Below are 14408 nucleotides of genomic sequence, written 5' to 3'. Positions count from 1 at the left end.
TGAATAACTGGAGAAAAGCTGCCAATTTCTGTGGATATAATGGGTACTGCAGGCGTGGAGGAATGAGGTGGGGGGACTATCAAGTCATAATTACCAGACATATGGGGGTTACTAAGCCTGAAGACACAGCTGAGATCTTGACAGGGGAAGCCTGAGTCACAGAGAGGCCCTCAAAAAGCAGCCAAGACCAAGATCTGACCCAATTAGGCTTTTCGGACAAATAGACGTGGGTTCAAGTCCCAGCTCTGCCACTACTAGCTGAGTGATGTTGGGCAAATTACCTCACCTCTCTGAACCTTAGCTTCCTCATCTGTAAAATTCATCCACCAAAATGGAGCAGCATGAGCAAGGTGGAGAAGAGGTGAGAGAGCTGGTTTGGGGCACAAAAGCAGTTCTCCACCATGGATCTGTGCTCCCCTGCCCAAATCCTTTTGGGTCTCAGTGGGGCATGAGACTACATTTGAGCCAATGGAACGTGGACAGAAGTAACTCGAGCTGCTATGGGACCCATCGCATTTGGAGGCCCATTTTCCATGCCCCGGTTGGCCTTTCCTAAGCTGCAATCCTGCCGAGACACGTAGCTCAGAACAGATTCACAGCATTTCAGTATCACTTACAAAGCTGTTGCTCCAGAACTCCTCTCAGCGCCCTGGAAGACAAGGGCTCCCCCCTCCCTTGGCTCGCACACGCTGTGCCCTCTGTTTGGCACAGCTCTCCCTACCCGCCCCCTGGCCAACTCTGCCACCCTCAGGTCTCAGCTTAGATGTCACCTCCTCCAGGAAGCCTCTCCAGAATCCCACAAGGTAGGCACTATTAGCTTCATAGCACAGATGAGGAAACTGAGGAAACAGATCACAAGGCTAGAAGTAGGGGAAGTGGGTTTGAAGTCAGTGCAGGTCCATCCAGAGCTTTCGCTCAGCCATCACTCGAAAACCCACTTCTAAAAGTGTGATCCTGGGGCTACTAGCAGCAGCGGCAGCCTCACCCAGGACCTTGTCAAATGTGCAAATTCTGGGGCCCTTGTCCAGTCCTGTTAAAGTAAACTCTGGGGGTGGGCCCAGCAAGCCTCCCAGGTGACGCTCATGTGCACTGAAGCTCAAGAAGCACCGGCCGAGAGATGTTCTGCAGCTCAGCCACCTGCCTTTCGGTCACTCCCTGTGGAGTCCTTCCCAGGTCTAGAAAGCATCACCGCTGGAGAACTGAACCCTGTCCACCCTCTGACTTTCCAGTCATTGAAGTGCTTCTCTGGATGTCCCGCAGCCCCAGGACTTTGGGGACCCAGGCACTGTCATCTACTTTATCATCAGCCTTTTAGTGACCCCTTCCCTCCTTTGTTTGAAGCTTTCTTGTTTGTGCCCATCAGCCTTGGCTGCAAGAGTTTCATTTAGAAACACTTCAAGGCCCGAGTCACTTAGCCCACTTTCTTCCAGAGCATTTTCAGTTCACTGGCGTAACCATCTGCAGCTTCTTGGTCAGTACAACTAGTTTCCCTAACACAGAAATTTTTATTTTTCAATCTGTCCAGCCAACCACTACTACTTTGAATCTAGCCTGATCATCAACTTTTTCTGCATCAGCTTTAAGAATCGGACCAGAAAGAGTAAATCCTAGAGAATGAGCTGGAACAAACCCAAGTTTCTGCTAGTGACCCTCAGCTTTCTTCCACGCTACTCTCAGTGTCCCAGCAACCGGATGCCAATCCTGCCAAAGACCGGACAAGACTTCTTTGGGGAATCCAACCGCTGTGAGAAAAAAAGGCCTAAATTATCCTTCTCCTGTGGAACAGCCCAGCCAGATCACCCCGAGGGGAAGGCCACAGCCAACAAGCCCTTCTCATAACCACAGACCTTCCCGAGAGCTTACTGGAGCCCCATTCTCTTCAGCAGACAGCCCTGGACCACAGGAGAGGGGGAAGGGGAGGCTCTGCTCCCTAGTCATTCCAGGGCCCAGGCTCCTTCCAGCTTGCCTTCTCTAGGCCCTCAGAGTCCCCTCTGCTCTGCTGGTAAATGGGAAAGAGGGGAGGTTTTTAGGATGGAGGCTTGAGAGGGGCACACACTATTTCTGCTCGCATTCCGTCAGCCAAAGCACAGTCATGTGGCCCACCAAACTGTAAGGGAGCCTGGGAAATCCACCCAGGTGATATCCTAGGGAGAAAAGGACGTGGGTATTGGTGACCTGTAGCCATCTCTGCCACAGAACACCTTAAAAATGTTTTAAAACCATATCGCTGATATATCCTTAGCCAAAATGTACTGTTCTGTCACAAAAAGCACAAAAGAAAAAAACCTACAGATCACAGAATGTACACAATGATCATGTGTCAACTGAGACCATTTCAAGTGATCATCAGGCCATGACTTCCTGCTTCCCCGCCCCCTGCAAAAGATAAGAACTTGGGACCCCAGCGCACATCCCCTCTTTGAGAAAATGATGAGAGGAGGGGTTTTGCAACCCTTACCCGGCTATACCTGAATTACCGTCACCAGGCAGCATATTGTATTTGTTCAATTAATACGTGAACAAAAGAATGAATGTAAGGTTCTGTGGAGGCCACAGAAGGAAGACATCTGCATCCCTCTGTCTCTAAACCCTACCTCCTTCCACCAACATATTTTGCAGCTCAGCTCAAACATCACCATCTCCAGGAAGCCTTCCCCCAAAACCCTCAGGCCACCCCCGCCCCACCCCCACATCCACACAGCGGGCATTATCAATTCCCACCTGCTCGCTCTGTATTCCCACACTCAGTCCACTCTTAGACCACTCGGGGCCTGAGTTTCCTCCTCTGTAAAACAGAGGAGTGGACAATTTCCTGGCTGAGTCGACCCAAGGCAGGCTGCATCCAGGGCCGAGGACCCGAAAGTCAGGGTCCCAGAGAGCGTCCCAAGACACAGGTAGCAGTCCCCCTCCCACCAGCCCATCTGTCTCGCTGGGTGTGCAGTTGGGCTGGTTCCCCAGCAATGTCCCAGGCCCTCGCAGCGGATCTAGGCCGGGACTCACCCGGGAGGCTCCCGCCCCCGCGCCAACACTCACATATGAATGCCCGGCCCCTTGGCGCACACATCCAAGAAGGCTGCCAACGCCCGAACTCCCGCGGTCAACAATGCAGCAAGGGCGCGTCTACACTGTCCTCGAGGTTCCGGGAATTCGGGCCTCTAGTTCAGGGGCCAGGGTGGGGGAATGTGGCTCTGGGCCCTGCAGGGTAAGGAAGGCAGTGCTGCCCCCACCCTCTGCGGGCCTCGAGGCGCTCCAGGCGGAGGCTGCCACGCTGCTTCTCCCAGACCATCAGGTGCCAAGTATTTTCCCAATAAACACGGCCGTTAATCTGCACGACTCCCCCATTTTACAGAAGCAAACACTGAGTCCCGAAGAGCTTAACCAATACACTCTCCTTCCGCCGGGAGCCCCACTTTTAAGCCCCAGACGCTTAGACTGCACCCGGGCGCGCAGGCTTGCAGCGCCGGACCCGGGCCCCCCTGGCCAACCGCCGCCCACCTACCTGCCTCGGGCGGACAAGCGGGGCGGCCGCTGCCCACGGCCGCGAGGATCCACAGGAGCTGGCAGAGGCTCGCCGACCGGTGCTCCAGGTTGCAGGGCGGGGGCCCCCCGAGAGTGCCGGGGAGCGGCGAGCGGGGCGCGCGGGCCGGCGCTCGGAGGAGGCAGCGGGGGCCGCCGGAACGATCCCGGGGCGCAAGGAGCGCAAGGGGCCGCTGGAACGATCCCGGGCGCGAGGGACGCGTTCCAGGGACGCGAGCGCAGGCGACCGTCAGCGGGACTGGGGCAGCTGTAGCACTGGGAGCGCGGGCGGAGGATCCGGACACGAGCCGAGCTGGGGCTGGGACTGGGGCTGGGGCTGGGGCAGGAGCCGGCGGGCAGGGGAGGAGCCGAGGCCCGGCGGGCGCTCGGCGCCACGCTCACGTGGTCGCCCCGCCGTGGCCGTCACGGCGCGTGCAGCTGCCGCGTGGACCTCCCGGCTTTGCTGTGTCCGCGGCTCCCCAGCCTGTTGAATATAAGGCGTCCGGCGGGTTTGACCCCTACCCGCGAAGGGACGCCCTCTCAACGAGTAATTTGAGAAGGGGCAGCCAACCCGCCCCTAGCCCACCGCACCTTCCCATTCTCAGTCTGCTAACTGCCTAGTTCCGGTATTCGAGTGCTTTCCAAAATCAGTAGTGATCCGATCTCGTTGTTTGTGCGTCTCTAGGCACAAACTTTGAGTACTTTGATCAGAAATTACTTTTCTAACCCCCGATTTCTACCCTGCAAAAATTAGGCACTTAAGACTATGGCAATTATTTGTGTAATTATTTGATTAATATCCCCTCTAAGCGTTCCTTACCTGTCTAGTACATTGCTGTATTCCTAACTCTTAGCACACGGCCTGGCACATAGTGAGTGCTTAATATATACGTGTGAAATGAATGAATAAATCTGGAAAGATACAAGGAAGAAACGGAAATAGAACTACTGATAACTACTGTGAACACGTTGTCATTAAATTCTTCCAGATACTTTTCCGGTGAAGTTTTAGAAATCTCACAACTCTCATTTTAGAAATAAAAATATCATATAACATAATACCATAACAGTGATATTTATCGAGCGATTTCTCTTATTCCATATTCACACCAACCCTAGAGGTAGATTTCAGTAGCTCTGTTTTAGGGATCATAAAACTGAGGCTTACAGAGATACACTTGCCCAGATTTCCAAGGTGGCTCCTCTTGGCAAAGGGTGTCTGTATTTCGGGACTCCTGCTGGTTTTGGATCTGACGAGTTGCTCTGTGTAGTTAAAAAGGAGAGAGAAATTTGAAGGACCTCCCCTCCCCCTCCCCAAGCAAGTGAGAGGTAGGGAGCGGCCAGGCAAGAGCTGCCAGACGCTGGGGGCGGGGGCCTGTTCAAGTAGTTTGTGGTGGGTTGTGTGACATAATCCCTCCCCTATGCCCCAGAGAGTTCTTCAGGAAAGGCCTCCTCGGGCTGGATTGATGTGAGTGACCAGATTCTCCCAGGGAACTCGAGGGAGTGCTGAGTGTCCAGGTGAGTGCCAGGCAAACACAGAGAAACAGATGCAGGCAGACCAGAGGTAGAAAGACACTGACATCTGGGTATGCATGAAGAAATAGCTACATTTTTCCTTACAAGAGCAGACTCTTTTATCTACTACTCTGTTCCTCCCCTCAACACTAATTGTAAACATGTTTCTGTAGTCAAAGGCCACTTGTCGTTTGTAATGCCAGCTTTGATGACCCTTTTGGTGGTTTGTCGTAAGAGCTGATATTTTTAGGGCATACCCTTTGTGTCAGGCACTGTGGAAACTGCTCGGTACTACAATTATTTCCTTTAATTCTCACCCCAACCCTCTTATTGTCCCCACTTCATACACAAGGAGACTGAGGCAGGTTAAGTGACTCCCAGGTTTACAGTTAGTAAGTGACAGAGCCAGGACTTGAGCCAGGTCTAGGTATATACTGACCCCTGAAGTGTCCTGTCCCTAAGCCTTAACTAGTCAGTTTTCGTGGCCCCTAAAAATCCAGAACTCGTTGGGAGAGTGAAGTCCTTCACCTTACCAGCTACACTGGCCTCTGCAGGAAGTAGATTCAAGTTTATGAAGCTCAGGGAAGGGGTTACATACAGGCAGCATTTCATAATGTACCTAGCAGCACCCAGTGGGGCCTTCCAGGGACAGATCCCTCACCTGTATCCTCTGCTGAGCTCCTCTCTGAAGTGCCCAGATAATAGTATCTCATGGTATTTCCTAAGTTTTTCAGATGCTAAAACCCACCACAAAAGGGAAGAAATTAACTACTCTGATGATCTTTAGCACGTGGCCCCCAGACCTTCTGGTGCCTAGGGGTTGATAGTGTTGGCCTCAACATGGACCAATTAGAGAATTGTGCACGGGCAGATCTCCTATCCTTCGACCCCCCTCCCTCCCCTGGCCTTTAAATATGCTTTGCTGAAACCCTTTGGGGAGTTTGGGGTTTTCCTGGGAGTGAGCCACCCCATCCTCCTTACTTGGCTCCGTGATAAAACTTTCTCTGCTCTGAACTCCAATGTTTTGGTTTGTTCGGCCTCAGTCACATGAACTTGCCTTTGGTAACAGTAAGGCGGTGAGGGGAATGGAAAAAAAAAAGAAAAAAAGAAAGAAAGAAAGTGCTGAAACCCATCATTGAGTGTTTTACTCCTTAGCCTCGGTACTACAAGTTTCAGAACATTCAACATAACACTTTGGTTTAACGCATTGGCTCCTTAATCACCTTGAGAAAACTCTGGCTCTTAGCAACAGACAAAATTGCACATGAAATTTTGACCGTGGGAAAGTCGGCAAGAACAAAGAGCCTGAGCTACTCTGTCCAAATCTAAAACCAGAGGGGAAAAAATAATTCTGCAGTACTTGTAGCTCTATGGCCCTGGGCAATTATTTAACTTCTCTTTGCCTCTGTAATTCCTTCTTTCCACAAGAATCGTGACTCACCTACAGGCTGTCGCGGAAAAATGTGTTACAGCGCAGTGTTACAGCTCAGTTGAGACGGCAACCCGGATCCGAGCTACAGACCAAACAGCACTCACGAGTAGGACAACTCAGGTTTATTATGCCAGGTGCCGAGAGGAATTAATACTCCGAACTCTGGACACCATCTGTAGGTTTACACCAGCTTTTATAGGCTGCCAGTTAACACTTTGTAACTTCATATGCAAATGAGGTACAACGAAAGTTGACTAATTAGGAACAAGCTTTGTAGATATGGACCAAGCAAGAGGGAGAGAAATAACCAATCAGGAGTAAGCTCCATGCAAATGAAATACTACAAACGGACCAATCAGAAGTTAGGGAAGTGGACCAATCGGGAGTGAGAGAAATAGCCAATCAGGAGTGAAGGAAATAACTAATCAGAAGTGAGCTCAGGGAACCAATAGAAGTTTAGGGGTAAGTAAGCCGTTTTATAGGCAAAAAGTGAGATAAAGCCTCAGCACCAGGAAAACGGATGGTGCTGGCAGGAGAGTAGTGGCCCTGCCTGGGGATCCTGCTGATCGTTTTATGGGGCTTCCTACCTCAAGGGAACCAGTCCGCCTTATTCTCAGTTCATGAGAATAGCCCTTCCCACTCTCCAGGTCTGAGTGGACCCATGACCAGCCCTGGCCAATCAGCATATTCCATCCTTTCGGCCTTATTCACTTGTTCTTGGATGGGCATGTGACCCAAGCCAAGTCAATGAGATACTAACCTGGACCTTTGACAGCAACCATAAAAAAGAGAATCTCTCTTTTCTAGAGAGTTGTTGAGCGGGTGGGATGTAAGTCTAGGGTTTTTGGGCATAAAGCAAATACCTATTAAGCTCCTGTTGTGTGCCAAATATTGTGTTAAGAATTAGGGGGGAAGCCCTGCCTTCAGAGATCTAATGGGGTAGGAAAAGGGAAAACAAAAATTTCTCAGTCGTGACCACCTTGATACAAACAGCAGGGTGTGCTTTGCATGAGAATCGAAGAGGGGCAATGAGAGAGTATAAAGGCAGACGTGGTCAGGAATCCTTCTCTGAAGACATGACACTTGAGTTGTGCTCCGGAAGAGAAGTAGGTATCACTTCCAGTAGCTTTAGGAAGACAGGTACCCTGGGTGGCCTCAGTAAGAAGCTATGGGTCAGATCATTCTTGGTTTTCACTTGGTCCTTAATCACCCACCTTTAACCACCACACAAAGCTGTTCAGACTTTATTGAAGAGTTTGAGATAACAGAGAGAATTAAATATAGGAGGAGAAAAATGAAATTGTACCCTCAATCTTCCAGTATCCAAGAGGAAAAATAAACCCTTCACAGGTGACTCTTTGTTGGCACACTCCAGTTCCAAGCCTTCCTCCTCTGTCCGGAGTCTGCCCTTCCTTCTCTCATGTGGACAGACATCTGTTTTTCAAGCTCAGAGGGATAAAATCCTCATGTCTGTTGGAAAGACCTCTCTCCCTGTTTTTTTTCCTCTTTCCCTCCACCAGAGTCATCTATGGGACTCAATAATCCATAGGATGCAAGAGATACCATCAAGAAAGTAAACAAAACAAAACAAAACAAAGAAACAAAAAAAAAACCCTCAGGCAATGGGAGAAAATATCCGTAAATCATATATCTGATAAGGTATTTGTAGCTAGAATCTATAAAGAGCTCTTATAACTCAAATAATAAAAAGATAACCCAATTTCAAAATAGGTTAGAAGTTTGAATAGTCCTCCAAAGAAGATACACAAATGGCCAATAAGCACATGAAAAGATACTCAACGTCATTAGCCATTCAAAAAATGCAAATCAAAACCACACCCACTGGGATGGCTGTCATCAAAAAGATCATGACAAGTGTTAACAGGGATGCAGAAAAATTGGAACCCTCATACACTGCTAGCAAGAATGGAAAATGGAAAATAGTTTGGTGGTTTCTCAAAAAATTAAACATGGGGTCACCATACAACCTAGTAACTCCATGCCCAGGTATCTACCCAAGAGAAATTAAAACATATGTCTGCACAAAAACAGGCAAAAGATAAAAACAACCCAAATGTCCATCAACCAATGAATGGATAATTAAAATGTGGTATACACATACAATGGATATTATTCAGCAATAAAAAGGAATTAAGCACTGATAAATGTGAAAACGTAGATAAACCTTAAAAACATTATGCTAAGTGAAAGAAGCCAGACACAAAAGTCAAAATATGATATGATTTCATTTATATGATATGATTTCATTTATATGAAATGTCTAGAATAGGGAAATCCTCAGAGACAGAAGGTAAATTAGTGGCTGCCTGGGGCTGGGAAGGGCGTTTGGAGGGGAATGGAGAGTGAAGACTAACAGGTATGGTGTTCCTTTTTAGGGGGATGAAAATGTTCTAAAATTGATTGTGGGGATGGTTGCACATATCTGTGAATATACTAAAATACAATGAGCTACACACTTTAAATGGGTGTATTGTATGGTATGTGAGTTAAATCACAATCGAGCCGTTACCCTCAAAAAAGGGCTCAATGGCATCTTCATGGCGCTTCAGGGCGCAGCAGCAGAAGAGAGGTCACCAGGAAGAGGATCCCAGCTCTTACATGCTCCAGCCCAGTCTAGGTACATGGCAGTTCCCAACTCCAAGGGATGGGTGTCACCCTCCCACAGGCTCAGGGAGGGTTAGAGAACCACACTGGCCACGTATGTCATAGGAATGAAATGGTTCTCCAGTGGTAACTGCTCAGATCCCTGTCCACAGGATGCCACATTTGTGAGAGTTACAGAATAGTCTTGGGTTCACAGCAAAGCTGGGCAGAAGGTACAGAGATTTCCCATATCCCTCCTGCCCCCACACATGCATAGCCTCCCCCATTGTCAGTGTCCTCCACCAGAGTGGGACATCAGTTACAATTAATGAGCCTACACTGACACGCCATAGTCACTTACAGTCCACAGCTCGTATTAGAGTTCACTCTTGGTGGTGGACAGTCTGTGGGTTTGGCCTAATTTATAATGACATGCATCAACTGTTACAGTATCACACGGAGCAGTTTCACTGCCCTACAAATCCGAGTTTCACCTGTTCATCCCCTGCACCTCCCTCAACCCCTGGGAACTACAACAGGATGCTTTTAAGCAGCAGCTTTAAAAAGTCCTTGAAAGTCCTCCTTGGCTCCTTGGCTCAGGAGGTCCAGGGCCTACTGGACACGAAGCCATCAAGGAGCCATTCAATGACCCACTTGTAGCTACAGAAAGACTGGCAGAAGTGATGAAATGACCAGCCTTCTGACTTTTGGAGAGTGTATTTCTCCCTTTCCCTTGCACAAGGCAAACCCCAGGATTAGGGTGGGGCACGTGTGGGCCTCTAGTTCCATTTGTTCCTACATCTGCATAGGCAAAGATCTGGAAGGATGCAGCTAAACTGTTACTCATTACAATGGCTACTTCTGACCTGTGGGGTTCAAATGGGAAGGAGGGAGGTGGTGAGGAAGAGAACTTCCCTTTAACTTTATACGCAAGATTTGACATTTGAAAAAAAAAATTTTATAATGAGCATGCATTACATTGTATTTCAAATTTAAAAAGACAAAAAAAAAAAAAAACCCCAAAAAACAAACAAAAAAAAACACTTTCCTTTACCAAAGCAGTAATAGAGTTTAAATGGGTGGAGAAATTAAAGGTGATTATATTTTCCTCTTTGTGCTTTTCTTTCTTAGCTTAGAGTTTCAACAGGGGACATGTATTCTTTTAGCAAAAGTTATTTTTAACCATCACTTAAAAAAAAAAAGAACAAAAACTAAACAGAGCCCAGTTGCCCTGGTTTCTGTGGTCTCCCCACCCTTGCCTGGCTGGGCCTGGGTTGTGCATAGGAACTGCCCTCCCAGCCTCTCCCTTAAGGCATAAATCACCAGGGAGGCTGAGTCAGCACTGCTTGGAGGCCAGCAGGGAGATGGGCCTGCTCACTGGAGCGGGTGAGCTCAGGGCCTGGCTTCCACAGGATTTTTGTTCTGTTGGAGAAACTCTGGCATGAGGGTTCTGAGCATCTCTGAAGTCAGCCCTTCTTCTCCCGGAAGACCTGCTTTTTGTCTGATCTTGCCGGATCCAGTGGGTGCTGGATAAAAGTTTACTTCAATTAAATTATCAGAGAGACACAGTTGGGAGGGGTAGGGTTGTGTCACAGAGTCCAAACTCACATTGCTTGCCACATGACAGGCCTTGTTGGGGCAAAGAATAGGGACTTTACTTGGAAAGCCAGCAGACTGAGAAGATGGTGGGCTAGTGTCCCAAAGAACTATCTTCCCCAATTAGAATTCAGGTTCTTTTTATATTAAAAGGGGATGGAGGGTGTGGCTGGTTGTTGCAAACTTCTTGGTGCCAGAATTTTTTGTTCTTGCAGCTGCCCTTGTAGGTCTGGTCACAATGTTCCTGTAAACCTCCAACAAGCCAAGTGTTATTCTCTGTTCTGCAACTTTTTATCTCTATATGAATGGGAAAGTGTTATACTTCTAAATTCTAGAGGCTTGAGAACAGGCTATCCTGTATATTTCAGTTTATGGGCAACGTTCTTTTACAAAAGGTGCAGAACCAGCATGAGTAAGCACAGGAAACAGCACAAAGGTTGGAGGTAAAGGAATAGATTCAATATGGAATCAGGTTTGTTCTTTGTTACAGTTACTGCTAGCAAATGGTCCAACTACCGGAGGATGCTCTGAGTCACTTGTTGGGGGGATAACCCAAAGAGATCTCTGCTTCCTTCTTGTGGCCACAGGGGGTGATCTTCAGGAAGAACGGACCATAATTAAGATACAGAAGTTTGCTATGTATTTATTGATGTTATGTATTTGCTCTGAATTTACTGTATTTTAAAAAAACACACTGAAGTAGTCTATGTAGAACACTGGATCTTGGAAGGCTAGGGAATGCTGGCTTTGCCTGGGGCAGCTAAGACAAGTTACTCAGCCTGAGTCTGTATCCCCACTTCTGTAAAAAGCGGGTAATAGTGATGACTGAGGGAGCCTACAAGTGGCAATGATCGGTAAAAATGTTCAATGATTTTCCTTCCTAGACCTGTGATTCTTACATGGCAGGGGCCAGGCCATGGACCGCCCAAGGCTGCAGAAGTTCCCTGCAGTAGGGCTTGAGAGTCCACAGGGTGGGGACCCAGCCTGGTTTCGCGAAAACCCAGGTTTCCCGCGGGACCCCAAGCCCTGCCAAGAGCAAAGGCAGCGCGGCACTGCCCCCACGTGGCTGTAGGCAGTGTACCACACTCATGGAAAAGCAAATGCAAACGTACATAAGGATTGAATATTAATATTAATATTTTGTAACTCTTTTTTCCTTTTTAACGCTGCGTCCCAACTGTAGGTTTTATTGCCGATCGCAAGAGCGCTTCGACTCCGAAGCCCGGAAGGAAGCCAGAGACCAACATGCAGCAACAAATACAGGAGACACAGTCTGGTATCGGGCATGCGCAAACCAATGAAGGCGGGCCTCCGAGAGCGTGAGCGGTCGCGTCATTGGGCTGATATAGCGTGAGTGGAAGCTCCGGTGACGGGGAGGTAGCGTGGCCGAGTGGTCTAAGGCGCTGGATTTAGGCTCCAGTCATTTCGATGGCGTGGGTTCGAATCCCACCGCTGCCAGACCTTTGATGGTTTCTCTTTTACTTCTATATATTATCCTCTCCCAATTACTCTTCCCTTTTGTTTTCTGACGCGCTCTTTTTTTTTTTTTTTTTAACGGAATGGGGAAAGGAAGGGAAAAGGAAGAAACTGCAACGCAAGCCTTCTCACTCCCTAGCCTAGTACACAAACACACCAATCTTGCTACCTAAAACACAGAAACAAAAATATCTCCGTATTTCCATGGGAAAACATCTGAGATACCTTGAAAAGTTCTCAACAGGCTTTTTGCATCTTTAATTTAATGGTTTAAGGCCTGAGGCCACAGGGAGTGGGCCTCTTTACCTCCCAAGGACAAAGTTTAGGTGGGGATGATTTTAATCAAGACCTGAATTAGGAAGCGTCCCTTTCTGGCCAGCTCTGTGTCCTGTGGTGAGCTCAAGCTGACTTCATAAATCACTGTTGGTAGAAAAGGTGTCTGGCCACCTTACGAAGGGTCTGGGGTATCAGGAGGCCTGCCCCACCCTGGCGTATCAGCTTTGAGGTCTCAGCTTCATTGATCCACCTCCTATTTGGTTTTCAGGCTTGTTTATTTACTCATTCAACAACCATTTATGAAGGGTCTACTATGTGCAAGAAACCAAGATCAACCTGAGGCTACAGAGTGACAAGGCAGACCTGTTTTCGCACTCAGAGTTTACAACCCTTGTAACTTCTTTCGTTATACCTGTGAGGAGTGTCATGGAGCATGCAGACCTGACTCAGGGACAATGGAACAAGTAACATTTAACTTGGACTTGAAATTGAGAGATTAGCCAAGTGAAGGCTGGAGAGTGGAGTTCCAGGAAGAGGGAACAGCATGTGGAAAATTCTAGAGGCAAAGGAGAGCCTAGTGGGTCTGAGATGCTATGAAGGTAATTCAGGGCAGCTGGACAAAGAGCAGCATTGGGTGAATGGCAAGAGATGAGACTGAAGTGTCAGGCAAGAAGGGCCATAAGTGCCAGGTTAAGGCTTTGAACTTGATCCTGAGAGCAATGGGAAACCATCAAAAGGTTTTTAAGCCTGAGGGGGAGCATTCTAATTTTGGATTTAGAAGTTTCCCTCTGGCAGCAGGAACAGGAGGTTCTGTTCAAAACCTACTGTAGTTGTCTAAGAGACAGGAGAGTGGCTTGGACCATGGTTGTGACAGTGTGTAGGACAGAAGGGGTGGGTCAGAGAGACATTCTGGAAGTGGATCTGGCCAAATTCATTGATGAAGACATGAAGAAGAGGAACATGTCGAAAGTGATGGCCAGGTTTGGGACTTGAGCCACTGGATGGCTGGTGGTGCCTCTCCTCTCCCTAGGAGGGAACAGAGAATGAAGAGGGAGTTTGTGGAAAAGATGGTTTCAGTTTGATTCATATTGAGCTAGAGATGTGGGACATGGGGTTGAGTAGATTGGACATAGAAGTCTGGAGGTCAAGAGAACATTCTGAGCAAATGATAGACTTGGGAGGCACGGGAAACTGAGGTCATGGGGATGGATGAGCTTGCCCAGGAAGAGCACATAGAGGAAGTAGAGGGACCAAGATGAAGTCCTGAGGAACATCACCTTAAAGGGAGGGCAAGGAAGGGGAAGGCAGCGAAGGAGATGGAGAAGGACTGGTCAGAGACACAGGTGGAAAACAGATGTGTTGTCATATAGACCAAGAAGATTACGGCAGGAAGGAGGGAGTAGCCAACTATGTTGAAGAGACTTGGCAAGATAAAGACTGAAAACTATTCTTTGGATTTATGATTTATGGAGAAGGCCAGTGATGACCTTGATTAAAGCCATTTTTATGTGAGTTGAAGAGAAGAAATGGAAACCTAAGTGTGGACATCTCACATCTCATCATGAAAATCAAATTGATTTTGAGGAGGGGGAGAGTGATGGCAGAAGTTGTGGGAGGGGGAATGGGGAGTGAAGAGAGATCTTTCTAAGATGAGAGAGACTGGAGGATGTATTAGACATTTGGCCTCGGGTCTACAATGGGGAATAGCTTCATTGCCCATAATGGAAACTTTATGAATTTACCTTGATGGTCCATTCTGATTGGCTCTATCACCTCAAGCTCCCCACAGTGTCACTGTTTTCTGCACTCATAATACTCATAACATATTACTCATAACACTCAGTGTCTCCAAGAAAGCTAGGACCTCCTCCTATTTGCCCTCTCAGAACCTCATGGAGGGCAGGTCATCTGGGCAGCCTCTAAAACCCTTGGGGGGACTTGATTTATCTGTTGGGTAGCGATGCCACCTCCTTTCCCATCGGGTAAAGATACT

At 48.1% G+C, this 14408-nt stretch overlaps 1 protein-coding gene and 1 non-coding gene across 2 annotated transcripts in view; one reads left to right on the top strand and one right to left on the bottom strand.

Annotated features, from left to right (window-relative positions):
- The window catches only part of EEF2K (eukaryotic elongation factor 2 kinase), a 59840-nt gene extending 55969 nt beyond the window's left edge, over nt 1–3871 (bottom strand). Inside the window, exon 1 of the mRNA XM_031433066.2 lies at nt 3500–3871. The gene's annotated coding sequence lies outside the window, so the exon portion shown is untranslated. The remainder of the gene's footprint in view (nt 1–3499) is intronic.
- Nucleotides 3872–12039: 8168 nt separating this feature from the next.
- On the top strand, nt 12040–12121 carry TRNAL-UAG (transfer RNA leucine (anticodon UAG)). The gene has a single exon. It is a non-coding gene; the product is annotated as a tRNA-Leu (tRNA).
- Nucleotides 12122–14408: the final 2287 nt, after the last annotated feature.

Source organism: Camelus dromedarius, chromosome 24 (genome assembly GCF_036321535.1).
Source record: "Camelus dromedarius isolate mCamDro1 chromosome 24, mCamDro1.pat, whole genome shotgun sequence".
NCBI lineage: Eukaryota > Metazoa > Chordata > Mammalia > Artiodactyla > Camelidae > Camelus > Camelus dromedarius.
This window is presented reverse-complemented; position numbering and strand designations above follow the sequence as displayed.